The sequence below is a fragment of the Limanda limanda genome, chromosome 7, assembly GCF_963576545.1.
Source record: "Limanda limanda chromosome 7, fLimLim1.1, whole genome shotgun sequence".
In the NCBI taxonomy this organism is placed as follows: Eukaryota; Metazoa; Chordata; class Actinopteri; order Pleuronectiformes; family Pleuronectidae; genus Limanda; species Limanda limanda.
Window position 1 is genome coordinate 11,666,734 of NC_083642.1, and position 11,273 is coordinate 11,678,006.

The window sequence follows — 11,273 nt, forward strand, 5'->3', positions numbered from 1 at the left end:
ATAGGTGGCAGACAGGGAGGTAAATTAATTTGAAAGCATAAAGAGGAGGATGAAGCAGGGTAAGAAAGGTCAGAGTCATATTGGCTGAGTGTGGGAATCCAACTGACACACTCCAAACCATAGAATCGGCCGGGCGAGACCAAAAAACAATAAACCAGAGAGTCACGGGTCCTCTCAGTCTGTGCGGCCATCTGCTCCTTGCTGCCGGGACTCCGGTTACCTTGTAGGAACTTTTGGAGGAAGTCTGTGCTCACGGGCCCAGCTGAGAGGGAACATCCAGGCTGCACATATGGCAGCAATGTGTCTACAATCTCCCCACTGCCCTCCTGACCCACACACACCGACGCCAGCGAGTCTTAGTGAGGTAACAACGCATTTCCTCCAATAGCTCCCAGTGTTGAGAGGTGGATGCATGTGTGTGTGTGTGTCTGGGTGGGGAGAGGGGGTTAAAGAGGCTCTCAAAAAGCTTGGGATCAGATTGCATGACTTGGGTTGCCCCAATGTAAACAGCACCTGAAAGCTTCCACACACACACACACACACACACACTCACTCGCATGCAAACACGCACCTATTCATTGAATATCCTCAACTCGATCAAAGGGGGAATTTTTCAATTGTCTTACTATTTCTCTCTGGGACGATTGGAAGCGACAGGTGAGCGTCTTCGCTGCTGCACGCCCACGCAGGCAGTGAGTCACAGGGAAGAAGCTCAGCCACAGGGGTCTCAGCTCCCCCTGGACCCTGTGTCGGGCCCCCCGGAGAAGGGGGCGACAGGGTTGGATGGGTTACGAGCTGGAGAGGACGCATAACATGTCAAACAATCCTTGGATGATGGGATATCTAAACTCTGCCCCCACAAATTGGTGCAAAAACAATTCGCTAAACAGGCTGTCATTCCTTGTGTGTTTCGGGCGTTTTTATTGAAATTGAACTCCCACATCTGGCTGGGGGGACATTTTTCTGGTTTGCAGTGTGTAGGAGGCAGTCGATCACCCTGTAGCTTTGAGGCAATGAGATCACTGGCGCTGTCACCTTTCTTTTCAATGTATGCTAGTGTGTGTGTGTTTGTGTGTGTGTAATATCATATTGGGCTCCTCAAAGTGTTTTAATGTCCGCTGTGTCATGCATGCGCCCCCCCCCCCTGACTAATGTGACATTCTTGAGCCATTAGTGACAGACACACTATACTGTCTTCTGAGAGAAGAAGAGAGAGGGCCGCTCTGACGTCCTCGCAGTCTGCTTTCGAGTCAACCAAGGATTTGATTGTCCTGCAATAAGAAATAATGTTATTCTGACCTAATACCAAGAAAGATTGTCAATCGTCTGATCACTGTTGCCTCACTGTAATAAATTAAAAACAATAAAATTGGTATTGCTCTGGATGAAGCTCCATGGACCAAGAATTTCGTTTTGCGTACAAAAAAGCTGATGTTTGACAACGTGCAGCTGGACGTTTAGGATTTTGTCACATTGTGCCGTCATCTTGGAAACAGAGAGTATAAGCCTTGATGTAAACAACTGTTCTGAGTAGAGGGATACGTGGAGCTGTTGTGTGAGTGCAACAGAAAAGATTACAGGACTGCATAAACTCTCTTGATTTGAGTATTGCGAGGCAGCAGTGTGTAAGCCAACAGTGAAACAAACCTTTTCCAGTACGTAGGACGAATGTTTTCGAAAGCTAAAATCCAGCGCTGTGTGTTTGTGGTAATGTTTGGGACACAGGAAGTGGCCTGTCAGTCTTGTTTAAACACAGCCCCCCCTTCAAAAAAGTGCTGATATAAAGCATCTGGGTGCGGCTACAGCTGTTTGTGTGTACACGGATGCACGAGTGTGGGCGTCTGTGAAGTGTGTGGAAAGCCAGGGGTTCACAGTCGTCCACATCGGGCAAGAGGGAGCGTTGGATGTATTTCTGAAATCAGAGCTGGCGGCGTTTGCAGAGCTGAGTCACTGGAGGATCAGATTCGAGCCAAGACGGTTAAGTCACTGGGTTAAAGTTTCAAACCCTCTTACAAGCTACAGTGCTCTTGCACAATGTTACTGTCCAAAGAGTCTCCACTCTGCTGGAGGTTGGCACTCGGCCCCAACAGAGAATTCTCTCTCATCTGCATTTGTCCTTAAAAAGACATTAAAAAGGTCTCCTCACTTAATCTTTTTACAGGAGGAGATTTTTTCTCTCCTGCCTGTAGAGAAAAGATGTGTGGAGGAAACTCATGTTTTAGTTTTATGGACACTGGTGGCTCCGGTTTTACCTTGAAAACTCCGGGCTGTGTTTTAATCTGGATGGGCAGAAACCCGCAACTGCTCACCATGTCGTCTGATTCGTCAGGCTCCTATCACATGACCCTTTTCCGGAAGACAACAACCGACATTAGCTTCCCAGTGTAGAACGCAGCACGAATAATCACTTCCAAGCGTCGCTGACCCTGTTGTCTTTACTGACAGCTGTTGTGCAGTTACATTCTGCATTTTGCAAGGATGCAACTGCGTAGGAGATGAGCAATGATTTGTTTGTAGCCTGGCTCTTTCTGCGACCAACAACCAAAAGCTTCCTGTGTACACCTGCACCACAAGCCCAGTGTTCAGTATGCAAGTGTTTTCAGGCGTGTTAGTATCGAGGGGGGGTAAAGCTAATACTGAGCCAAAACGCTGGTGTGGACAGAGATTGTAATACATGTGAACTGGGGATGAGAAGATGACAGTGGGAAGAGAAGCAGCGAGGGAGAAGAGATTGAGGAGAAGAGATTGGACTTTGAGGGTGGGGGTGGTAAGTGTCTGGTGGAGAACAAGAGTCTCTATTTGTTAATTAATCACTGAAGAACAGAGTTTGAAGAGGAATGCTATATGTTGCAATGTAGACTTGATCAATGACATGTGCTGTCAGGGCTGAGAGATACTCTCCACTGAGGATTGTCTACAGTTCACACGAACACACACACACACACACACACACACACACACACACACACACACACACACACACACACACACACACACACACACACACACACACACACACACACACACACACACACACACACACACACACACACTCACGCACACACACACAAACACACTAAGAGCTCAGGTCTCTGCACAAATAAAGAAGTTTTCACCAAGGACAGGATATGGCCTGTAGGAGGGGGTACACACCGTTTCCTGCCCATCTCCGCACTCCTGCTGTCCCCTTCTGTATGTGTGTGTGTGTGTGTGTGTCTGTGTGTGTGTGTGTCTGTTATGTGGCTGGCACCGTGTTTCCTCCTAAACACAGAGCCTCTCTGTCCCACAGGGTCAGAGGGTAGAGGATGAGCCATAAAGGGACAGGAGAGTAAACAGATGAGACACACTGTGTGTAACAGAGGTTTCTAACCTTGTGCCATCCAGAGCAGAGTGCATGCAGGTTTTCGACAAGCTTAAAGAGTTGAGGGTCAGTTGAACTGTACAGTTTGGCCTTATCACTGTAATATACATGCAGAGGCCAAGAGAAACTAGGGCAATATTGATGACATTTTCTATTGTGTCGTGATATGAATTAATGATTTTAAAGAAATTGAGTTTGAAATATACTTTATCAACTAGAAGGAAAACTTGTGGCCAAACCCTAAAAATGTCAAAAACAAAGCTCTATCCTATTAAAGAAAGTAATAAGAAATTCTGGATCAACACAGAAATGTAATGACTTTTTCCCTGACCCAGACCAGATCCTTTCACAGAGCTTTGCGGTTATCCGTCCAGTATCTTTATTGTAACCTAGCTTATAAACAGAAGCAAATAAACAAACAAACCAACTAATAAACAGACAGAGGGGAAAACATAACCTTCATGGTGATGAAATCAGCTGATGGGAAAGTCTCTTTTTCGGTTAATCCTGTTTGACAAACACTTTGACTTGCACTGATTCACATTGATTCAAAAGTTGTGCAACTTATTTTTTTCCCATAGAGCAAAAGTGCCTCCAGCTTTATCCTTATTTCAGACGGTGAGACAAAGAAGCAGATCCAGCCTGTAACAGTAACACAGGCCCTTTTATATCGGTTACTCTTCAGGGTGGATTTGTTTGTCTTTATTTTATTTTTCATATGCGTCAATGCTACTGATAATCTCTCTTATTTTGAAAATCTAGGTTCATGAATTAGGAGGGGAATTCACTTATCCAGCGCTGGAAAGTAACAAAGTACATTTTGTATTCAAGTTTAGTTAAGGTGCTCACAGTTTACTTGACTGTAGTTTAACCTTTAAGGTCACATTTCTATAACCATTAACATACAAAACTTACGATGCATATTTTTGAAGTTTGAATAATAATAATGATAAAAATAATAAAACATTTATACAGCACTTTATGCACACAGAGTTTACAAAGCGAGAAATGTAAATATAAGAGAAATAACAATCAGCAGGATGCAATGTGACAAGGAGGCCAGACAACCACCTTGAAGGGGTCGCAAACAAGGTAGTGTTCAAATTAAATGAATAAATATAGAGCTATGTCCCATGAAAACACATAAAAGCAGGAATATGAAAAAAAGGTAAATAATAGGTAAAAAGAAAATGGTAAAAACACAGTAAATACACAACACCCGGGAAAGGCCAGTCTATAAAAATGGGAATTAACTTAAGTATACACAAGGCTGGGCAATAGAGGGACTACATGTCACAGTGACCTCAGGGTTGAGTGTCACACGTGTCCGAGTCCACTCTTGCAGTCTCTCACCATCTGGTACGATGACACTTTGTCTGAGTAATGTGAGGTAATCTAAATGAAAAGGGAGACAGCGTGGTGGGGCAGCGAGGGTGACGGCTCCCTTATGCTCCACAAAGTTGTTAGGGTTAGGGGTTAAACATTGTTTTTAACAGGTATCGGCTGTTAGTTTCCTGTGTTGTTTCAGTAGTGTGACAGCCGAGAAAATACAAACATCCTCCATCTTCGACCTTTACTCGAGAACATAGCCACAGATGGAATACGTGCAAAGTTGAAGCATCTTTTATCAGAAGTTTTCCAGTGTTTTTGCTCCAGTTGCACGACCTCACAGCCTCACTACGCCCACATGTGTTGCACATGGCAAAGTCACTGTGGTTGCATCAGAGGTAATGTGACCGTGGCTTAACACACTTCATTTGACTGATTACCACACCTTCACTCAGAGGCAGGGATGTGAATACAGGGGATTCATGGAAAGAAACAGGTCGAGCTTTGATTTACTGAGACTGGTGGTTGATAAGAAATTAGCTTAATCAGCGTTATCCTGCAAATTCACTTGTTGAACCATCTTTCGTGGCCTCAAAGTTTAAAATGAGTCAAGTAGAAGTTCACTGAATTCAGATGAAAGTGTCGCCACCAGAACTACTACAAAGCTGTAGCTGTAAAGAAATATGTGCTCATGAGGATATTGACAATACAAGTATTTGAAGTATAAAGGGATTGAAGAATTGACTTTTGAGGCCAAACATAAATACAGATTTAAAGACAAATAGCTGAAAAAATTGAAAGTTGTGCATCACACTAACAAAGCCTGTAAAATGAGGGTACAGCAGATTTGACACTGTTCTACTGTTTTGCATTTTTCATTTCACTTTTTACTTTACTTTTTATATCTTTTATCTTTTATATCTTTTTATTTTATATATTGTTTTTTATTGTTTTTCTTATGTGTGTTGTATTTATTGTGTTTTTATTAGGGCTGGGCAAGTTAACTCGTTTTAATCGAGTTAACTCAAGTGATGAGTTAACTCGATTGTTTATCCGCCAATTATTTTATTTTTTCCTGTTCTGCAGCAGTCAGCAACAGACTTTCACAAAATAAAAGCCTGACTTTCACAATAAAACAATAAATAATCAAACCTGAGTTGACGCGAGATAAAATAATTAATCGAGTTAACTCATCACTTGAGTTAACTCGATTAAACGAGTTAACTTGCCCAGCCCTAGTTTTTACGTTTCTTTGTCCATTGTATGCACCAATAACCACAGCAAATTCCAGGTAGGTGTAAACCAACTTGGCAATAAATACCTTCTGATTCTGATTCTGATGTAAGGGTATTAAAAAAAAGTGAAAACAGTGCAAGAAAAAAAGAGAGACCACAAGACTCCATGGTTAATGCTTCACTCTCATTCCGCCAATACATTAGAGCAACGAGCCAACCAGGGTTTAATGTGGTGGTGTTGGGATTAAATGTGCAGAGTGAGCTCGGCCAGCATGTCATTACATGAGCGAATAAGAGAGCGGGCTCACAGGGAGCAGTGGAGAGCACATACAGGGGGGGGTGGAAGTTACCAAGAAAGAAGGTGTCAGAATAAACGTGAAAGAATGAGTGACATGCTGAATTACAATAATAACAGGGGAGAGGGGAATAAACTAAGGAGACCGCGGTGGTGTTTTCCTTAGACCACTGGACACGTCTGTGTTTCACTTGGCACCTGAAAGCTGAAAATCGCCTGTGCTGACTTATTTTTCCTCTTTTCTTTCATCCCCTGTCTTCTCCCTCACCTCAGGTTTATGTCATTCTGTCTCTCCCTCTTATTTAACACAGGTATTCAGGTATTTGCCCCCAGGGTGCTGCTGGTGGTGCTGAGAGGTGCAAGGTGCACTTTTGTCCTCCTGTCAGGGCCTGTGTGGGCCCGGGGGGCCGCCAGCCGAGGGACCGGGACAGTTCTATTGTCCCGTTGCATTCCAGTCAATGAAGGATACGGAGGGGGACGAGGGAGGAGTGTTGAGTAGGTGGGTGAGGAGGGGGGGACCTTTGAATTTGGGGAGCTAGAGGTTGTGTGTGTGTGTGTGTGTGTGTGGTGTGACTGAAGAAAGCACAGATTGCCTCCCCTCTCCTCCTCCCTCCCTCCTCCCTCCTTGTCCCGTTCTGTCCTGTCCCTTGAGGAGCCGCGGGGCAGGCAAAAGCACCTGCCTGAAATCCACACCCCAGGGCCAGACGCCGATCTCCCCCATCTCCACGGTTTTATAGAAACATTGCATGTGCCACACACACACTGGTGTCCACTTGCACACTTTTTAAAAGGGGAGTACAGACAAACAGCCAGTCATGTCGTACTCTGCGTATTGGAAATTTGAATTTAAAATCAGCAGGAGTTCATGAATCCTCAGTGTCCCTGTGGAGCAGCTTGAATCCCCAAACGGTTTTTATTGAGCTTAAAGAGGAACATCGACCAATTTCACTGGTGAACTGCTTCGTCTGATGGGAAGATTTGGAAAGCTCTGTTCTGACGTCAGATACAAGTGGATCTGGGTCCAACTCTTTTTGTAACTGTTTGTAAAAGTGTGACTTCACGCTGCTGAGCGGAGGTGAGAAGTGAGACAAGGATTGAACTTCTCCCTCTTTAACTTTCTTTAATTTTCATATGAAAAACTATGTGCTTCTCTGACTAAAAGTACCACTATAACATTACTACTTGAGTAAAAGTAAGTAAGTACTTGCTTTTAAAGATACTTAAAGTATTAGAAGCAGAATTAATTGCAAAGTCTTGCCTATAACCTAATGTAACAGTAGCGTTTTTCTTCAGTGATGCTGAAGCTGCAGGAGGCGGGATTTAAGGAACCTGCCCGCTCTGATTGGATCAACGGACCAATTCCGCTCTGGTTATTGATTACTTTGAATATATCAGACAAACACGGCGAATGTGTAATTCAATGCTTTGTGAAAAATAAAGTGGAGTTGAAAGTACAGATATTTGCTGATGTATGTTGTGCAGCATATGTTATGACATGTCTCCCTAAACAAGAGTTAAACCTTGAACATTTCCGTCTAGACACTTGTCATACAGTATTTTCAATTGACTTCTCAATAGAACAAAGATCCTCCGAAAAACATGGAGGCACTTTCTAAGCTACTGTGTGTGGAAAAACATAGTTTATCTCGTCCAGAAACACTCTCTGCTCGCTTCGACTTCCCCTCTCTGTCACAAGCAAATCCCCTCATCCGGAGCCTGGAGCTGCATGTTCACAGCTCGGTCCCTGTGTCCTGCTCGTCTCACACATCGTGATCCCGTCACTGTGCGAATGTTCAGTTCGCCATGTTAGGTTTGGCAAAGCGAGAATCGGCCCTGGTTTTATCACGGTGGGCAGATTCACATAGCACGAGAGGATAGCTGGTTCTAATGCTGCGAGTCAGAGCACATGTTCAAGCTGATGTGCATGCTTGTGTGTGTGTGTGTGTGTAACTAGACCCTCTTTTGCAAGTAGGGACAGGTGTGTCACCACCTGACCCCACCCCCAGGCCACACGGCACCTCCTGTCCTCAACACCTGTCCCCATCGTCTGTGCAGAGACCTGTATACCCCTCCACTCTGTCTCTCACACACACACACACACACACACACACACACACACACACAGGGGCTGGGGCCTGCAGGAAGGCAGGTTGCTGGACTGTGACGGAGCGAGCAGGATCAAATCAGGCGGTGCGGCGGCCAGTTTGTCTTGAGTATCCACACAGCTGTCCCTGTGAAACTGGAACTCCATCGATGCGTCTGGCTCAAGCTCCCTGTCTGTCTGGCGGCACGGTGTCATCTCTGCACGGTGACATCGCTGCAAGCTGTTGGAGAGCTGCTGCTCCAGACCTTCACGTCCCTGCGGCAACAGATGGGAACGTACCACAACATATATCTTCTCCTTGCATGTCCACCTAAAACAAAAACATTTCTTATTTTCTAAACTGGATTTTACACCTCAGTTTCATCATGAAGATGAGAGGGTTCGGTGAGATGACAGCAGTCCAGCAGAGCGAGCAACACCAAGGTTCAGATTATACAAAATTAATCCAATGTGACTGAGAGATTTAAAACAGCTGCAGCGCCTATATCAAAATACGCAGTTAAATATCAATAATATTGTTGCTCCCGATTAGTAAATGACCCTGCAACTGTGAACAACTTTGTTTTAACGTGGCTCTAATGCTATGTGCTCAAGTAAAGAAGTTTCAAGAGTTTATGTTTGAATAATGTCATGAATTTTGTATCTCAAACAAAGAGGTTATGTTCTTGTCTGTGTCTGCTTCTTGATGTATTTGTGCTCGTATTAATTTGATTTTCAGGGACTTTTGTATCCATGAAGTTGCCATGTTGGACACATTGGAGCTTTTAGAAAAATCTACAGTCATGAATAAAACTAAAACTTGAACTTAAAGCAGCGAAAATCAAAATAACATAGATGTGAGACATGAAAGCGAAATCATTAAAGCTGAAATTACTGAAAATTGTGTATTTCTTTTGTCTATAACAATAAATGAAATAATTAAACATATGTTCAAATCACACCTGTTGTGAATAATCCTGAGAGGAATCACACTTACTGTATCACAAGAGAAAACACCTGAAAGTATTATACCCGCTTATTATAATGTTTGATTAATTTCCAAGTAAACTAATAGTTTGTTTACAAATTGTGTGATCATACGACGGAATGAGTTGCTCGGCCTCATGGACTCTGTTCTAATGATGTCACCATGTCCGCAGATCTGAACTGAAGCGGGTGACTAACAGGTTAATATAACAGATAAGAGTGGGGACCTAGAACTATGAAATAAGAGCCTGCTTATGAAGAAAATCATTTTCCTTTAGGTGTTTCTGTGTGTGTGTGTGAGAGAGAAAGAGATAGAGAGAGTGGCAGAGAGAAAGGGAGGGAGAGGTCAAAGCAGCCTGAAGGCCATTGTAAATTCCTCGCTGGCCCAACCAAAGACATTCTTGTCTGTTGTTTTTCTTTCTAATCTCTATGCTCAGATTACCAGCTAGAGGGCCTGACCAGATGAGAGGAGGACAGGGTGGCATGCATGCACGCACATGTGCCCAAACACGCACAAACGACACACACACACACACAGACATACAACAGGTTTGCAGAAATGCACGCTATGTCGCGGAAAACTCAAACACTTTGTCACCGTGTGCTGCAGCGGATTAATGGAAGGCATCAGTCTGTCCTGCTGAGTCTGCATCGACTGAAGCTGAATGTAGTGTCACACAAATGGAACAAAAACACAGAAACACACTGAAGTCATTACCTGTGAGCTTGTTTTTTTTTTTTAAACCTAGAGAAAACACCCCCCCCTGTGGAGAATACTGAGAGGATTCCCACATGACTACACACACACACACACACACACACACACACACACACACACACACACACACACACAAAACACAACACAGTATTTGAAGCTAAAATCTTACCAGTAAGTCTTTCCAGATGTTCCTAAATCTGTTTCTGTGCCATGATGTCGCTCACCTGACATTCAGCAAAAGTTGGTTTTAATGTGCTAAAAAAGGAATATTTTTGGCTCTATCACAATTGTTTTTTCAGATAATTCAAATGCAATTGGGATACATAAATAAAGGAACATGTCATCAGTTGCCTGATTCAGAATTCCTGCGATACGTGGATTTAAATGTGCGATGAAGCTCTTCTGTTGGGCCAGTTAAAGGATCAACTTTCCCCGGAAACAAACACAGACTCCAGACAGCTGGGTAAATCTTGATCCCCGTCCCGGTGACAACAGACAGGGGGTTGAGGGGCCCGGTGAGGCGCTCCACCAGGGGGCAGAGACCAAACCGCCACCCCCGGAGTGATTGGTCAAACCAGAATTGAATCACCCAGTCTTTGTTGCCACGTTGAATTTCTCCACAGTGATATAAGACACAGTTGTACCAGGCTGGGCTCCATTTATCCTTTAATCATCTGCACTATTTGTCTTACGAAAAACGAATTAGTAGGTTATTTGCACTCTAAATAAACGTGTCTCTCCGTTCCTTCCCCCTGTGGCCCAACCTGCAGTGATAAAAGACAAAACTAATAATCCTAGAGGTGACACCTGATATTGAAAGTGGTGGTGGTGGGGGGGGGGGGGAGTCAAAGCAGATGAAATATGCTTTAAGTATTTACCCACACCTCACCTCAGACCCCCACCGTCTTGGCATGTAGCTGAGGCTGGGCCGTCTGAACCAGCATGAGTCCTCACACTTCAACAGGTGTGGGGAGAAGAGAGAGGGAAAGGGAGTGAATGATGAAAAGAGAAGGAGGAGAAGCAAAGATAAAGCAGTCGGAGCACCTGTTTTGAACTCCCAATGCCTTCCTCTGGCGGGCCAGGGCTTGCACTGCGCTGCCCAGCACAACACATTCATGTCTCGCTGCCTGATCAGCTATGTGAGGCGGCGCTGGGGTCAATTTTCAAGGGCTGGAGATGAACTGAAATGGGGGAAAAAGGTCAAGAGGGAGCGGTAATTATGTTTCAGTAATTACTGATGGTTATATGGTGGTGATTTAATAGCG